This window comes from Ipomoea triloba, chromosome 15, assembly GCF_003576645.1.
Source record: "Ipomoea triloba cultivar NCNSP0323 chromosome 15, ASM357664v1".
Classification (NCBI taxonomy): Eukaryota; Viridiplantae; Streptophyta; class Magnoliopsida; order Solanales; family Convolvulaceae; genus Ipomoea; species Ipomoea triloba.
In genome coordinates this window covers 22,820,305-22,825,539 of record NC_044930.1, presented here as the reverse complement: position 1 = coordinate 22,825,539, position 5,235 = coordinate 22,820,305, and the positions used below count along the sequence as shown (strand labels likewise).

At 27.5% G+C, this 5,235-nt stretch overlaps 1 non-coding gene across 1 annotated transcript; it reads right to left on the bottom strand.

Moving 5' to 3' along the window:
• Positions 1-4,634: 4,634 nt before the first annotated feature.
• Positions 4,635-4,706, bottom strand: TRNAN-GUU. Its single transcript has one exon. It is a non-coding gene; the product is annotated as a tRNA-Asn (tRNA).
• Positions 4,707-5,235: the final 529 nt, after the last annotated feature.

Below are 5,235 nucleotides of genomic sequence, written 5' to 3'. Positions count from 1 at the left end.
TGAAATTATGATATTGGAGCTATAAACTTTCCTTTAGGTGTTCTGCTTGGGGTTCATTTGGTTCAACCATTATTGTAAAATGAGTTATTGTGGATAATAAAGAAATCTCTAGTTTAAGAAAAAAGATTAAATAAATTAATAAAAATTTGAAAATTTAAAATATTATGTATTCCAAAGATATTAAAAGTTAGTTTCTCGCTTCAATTTGCTGGGTAATGGGTTATTTGAGTACTTTCATTGTCAACAAATCCCTCAAGTAATTAATATAATAGGTTTCAAACTATTCTTTTTTAGTTTTTTTATGGTATTAAAGAAATACATATGTATCATTTTTTGGTGTAACTACTAATTTATTTCTACTATACTAATAAGAGTCAAAGAGAGTTAGGCCTAAAATGGGTAGAAAAAATGGCGGTCAAATTATTTGATCAAATGGATGGTTCAGATGAATTATTTAATCAAATAGATGGTTAAGATAATTAAGATTAATATTATTCATTTGATTACCTAATTTAACCTTACTTTTATGATTATCCGTTAAGTTTTCCGTTAAATATTCTCTTCTCCGTTAACATTCCGTTAACCTTTAACTTACCCAATAATTCCTATAAGAAAGGTCTTAGGTTCGAACCTCATCTCAATCAAATTTGACATAATTAAGTTTCTCACTCTATTTACTCTTATTAAATTACATAAATTAGTAGCTACAACAAAAAATGATACATATGTATTTCTTTAATTTAGAATTATGTGTCTACAATACCTTTATTTGAAAAAATTATTCATTATAAAAAAATTAAATTAAATAAGAGAAATAATTTCATTAGTTATATTGTCTTTATTTTCTCTCATGCAAAGATTCTTTACATTCAAATTTATCAATTGATATTCATTATATTGTCCATTATCTTATTTTTACAATATCTTGTAATTAAATATCAAAGTTATAGTACAAAATAATGTTATATATTTATTTACCAAGTATTTTATTAATACTATGAAAAAAAATTTTAAAATAATTTGAAGCTAATTATATTAACTACTTGGGGATTGGTTGACAAAGAGAGTACTCAAATAACCCAACAAATTGAAGCGAAATTGCTCTATTTTACTCTTATTGAATTAAATAAATTAATTAGTAGTTACACCAAAAAATGATACATATATATTTCTTTAATACCATTAAAAAAATAAAAAAGAATAGTTTGAAACCAATCATATTAACTACTTGGGGATTTGTTGACAATGAAAGTACTCAAATAACCCATTACCCAGCAAATTGAAGCAAGAAACTACCTTTTAATATCTTTGGAATACATAATATTTTAAATTTTCAAATTTTTATTAATTTATTTAATCTTTTTTTCTTAAACTAGGGATTTCTCTATCCACAATAACTCATTCAACAATAATGGTTGAACCAAATGAACCCCAAGCAGAACACCTAAAGGGAAGTTCATAGATCCTATATCATAATCTCATTGCATGACGTTGTCATCTATGCTACCAACAATAACCGAATTGCAAATAACACACTACCAACAAAAAGGAAGAGAACAAATAGTAAAGATGAAGACAATGTCAATGTTACTCAAAAGAGAATTAAGAACACTTAGAAAAATTCAAATGAAAAGTAGTATTTATTTAGACTATCATTTTTAGACCAAATATTTAGACTATCAATTTTACAAGGTTGCAAACATTTATTTTAGTAATAATTATAATGAATTTTCTATATTATCTTGGATTTATATACTTTGAGTTAGATATTTAAATAAAAAAAATCGACATTCAATTACCCATGTATAAACTTCTCCTATATAATCTTGTATTAATATACTTTCAAATATTTATTTAAATATAAACATTGGACATTAATCCATTCGCGCAATGCGCGTATAAAACTAGTAATTCAATAAGAGTAAAATAGAGTGATTCCGCTTCAATTTGTTGGGTTATTATTTGAGTACTCTCTTTATCAACCAAACCCCAAGTAGTTAATATAATTAGTTTCAAATTATTTTAAATTTTTTTCATAGTATTAATAAAATACTTGGTAAATAAATATATAACATTATTTTATACTATAACTTTGATATTTAATTACAAGATATTGTAAAAATAAGATAATGTACAATGTAATGAATATCAATTGATAAATTTGAATGTAAAGAATCTTTGCATGAGAGAAAATAAAGACAATATAACTAATGAAATTATTTCTCTTATTTAATTTAATTTTTTTATAATGAATAATTTTTTCAAATAAAGGTATTGTAGACACATAATTCTAAATTAAAGAAATACATATGTATCATTTTTTGTTGTAGCTACTAATTTATTTAATTTAATAAGAGTAAAATAGAGTGAGAAACTTAATTACGTCAAATTTGATTGAGATGAGGTTCGAACCTAAGACCTTTCTTATAGAAATTAATGGGTAAGTTAAAAGTTAACGGAATATTAACGAAGAAGATAATATTTAACGGAAAACTTAACGGATAAACATAAAAGTAAGGTTAAATTAGGTAATCTCTATTAATAATATTAATCTGAATTATCTTAACCATCTATTTGATTAAATAATTTGACTGCCATTTTTTCTACCAATTTTAGGCCTAACTCTCTTTGACTCTTATTAGTATAGTAGATTTTATACTATAAATGTAACACTTTATAGTAAAAATATAATATACAATTTGTAAGAAATAATATTACTAAACACATATAATATAAATTTTTGTAGATCCGACTGAGACATGTGAAGTCAAATATCTTTTCCTTTTTAGATTGAAGTGATTAATGACATTTTAGTCCTTACATTACTTATTCTTTTTTTAATTTTAAGGACATGTTTGGTAGGCTGTAGTTGTAATTCAACTACAACCTAATTTTGTGTGGAGCACAGTTACATTGTTTGGTTGAAGAGAATTACAAATTTTTCTATTTGTGGAATTGAAATTCATAGGGCTCCCTATGAATTTCAATTCGGTAGTAGATGGAAAGGAAAAAAAAAAAAAAAAAAACAAACAAAGATGATGAAATTACAACATTACTCTTTATTATTATTATTAGTACTACTATCAATGGCATTTTAATTGTTTTCTTTTCAATTCCCAGAAATTATATTCATGCCTACTAAATAATGTAATTTGAATTTATATTTTATTCTCACATTATTCTTTTTATCATATAATTACACAATTCATTTTCCTGCTAATTGCTTCATTCCAACCTAACACCCTGTAATATACATCAAACACTAAAACTCTTAATAATTTCATTCTCAAATACTAAACAATAAAATTTAAATTCCTAATATATTAATCTCCTATAGAATTACCATTCTTTTTCATCCTATTTTATCTTGCAACCAAACGCCTGTTAGTTCTGTCCTTGTTTGGGAGTTTTAATAAATTATTATGAAGAGATGTGTTACAAAAAAAAAAATTGTTGTGGAAATTTTCTGGATTATAAGTTTATACCCATAGATTCATTGATAGAGATATATGAGAAGAAGAAGAAGAAAATATGACGCAATAAAAAAAATAGTGAGAAATGAGAGTTGTGAAAAGGACATTAAAGAAGGGACATAGACTGATGCAAAAGTGGGCACCAAACTGTAATTTTCACCTTTTGTCAGAGATAATATTGCAGCGATAAGTAGATGACCTTCCCGAGGCCGAGGCCGAGCCCAGTGGGAAAAGGGTAACTTTCTTTGACATCAGGTAAAAAATTAAAATCAGATTCCTATAATTTTGTGGGCCTTCTTTTTTCTCATCATTACTCTGGAGCCCATTTAACCTTTTTTTTTTTTTTCCTAATTACCTTTATGAGTTAATTTCTGTGCTCTCTCTTGCCTTTTTTGTTTGTTCTTCATTTTGGCCTTTTCCCATTGTTACATCATTTCGTTTTCTTTTATTTTTACTATAAGAAAATATGACAATAATATGTTCAGTAAATTGTTAATTTTCACCGTCTTGCTTTATGTACTACGTACATTTATGGCATGTTTGGTTGGATGTAGTTTGGAGGGAATTATAATTCATTGAATTGCTATTCAGTGAATTCTCAAACTACAGTGTTTGGTTGGAGGGAATTGCAATTCCGTAGAATTGCAATTCCCTCCAAATGATGAATTGCAATTCATGGGGTACCCCCCATGAATTGCAATTCGGCGGGGAGGAGGGGCAATCTGTTGGTGTAATGATAATTTTGCCCCTTCTCCCATACCATTTGTCTTTTTTTTTTTTAGATTAGACATGGAATTTTGGTTAGCAAAAACGCGTTTCTGACTTTTCCAGAAGATCTGGAAAAAAAGATAGAAAAACCCGAGTGCAGTTATTGTACGAGGTCTAGATTAGACATGGAATTTTGGTTAGCAAAAACGCGTTTCTGACTTTTCCAGAAGATCTGGAAAAAAAGATAGAAAAACCCGAGTGCAGTTATTGTACGAGGTCTATTATCCCGGAACTAGACCGAGGTAGTGTATATGTATTTATGGTTATTTTCAAATCTCGCAGAACAGAATGGGATACGATGAGATAGAATGCAATAGCAACAAAGACAGAGAACGGCTACTCTTAACGGTCAAAGCGAGCCCCTTTATTTCTTTCATTCAGAATGAATCAAATCTCCCCAAGTAGGATTCGAACCTACGACCAATCGGTTAACAGCCGACCGCTCTACCACTGAGCTACTGAGGAACAACAGTAGATTCGATATTTCATTAGAATTCTATTGAATTAGATGAACTGAGATTGATTTCTATTGACAATAGAAAAAAATATCATAAATAGATCATATAATAATAGAAATCATAGAATCAAATTTACCTTTACCAAATTTCACTATTCAAAGTTCAATTTTTAGAAATCTTAGAAATCTAATTACTTATATGAACAAATATCGAATTTCACTATTCAAAGTTCAATTTTTAGAAATCTTAGAAATCTAATTACTTATATGTGACTTATATGAACAAATATTGAATTTCACGATATTTTTCACAACACTATTGAAATATAGGAGTATCTCACTATGAGGAATCAATTTCCTTTTCGTTCGGTTTATTACAAAATAATAAATTCAGTTCTTGCGGCTGGACTTTATTATGGGTTTTTGAGCGCTTTCTCTATCAAGACCTCTCATTTATTACTTCTCCGAACTCTGGTTTTTGAGGAGGAAGAAGAAACCAAGAAGAGAATAGTAGCAAAAACTGGATTGATTATGGGG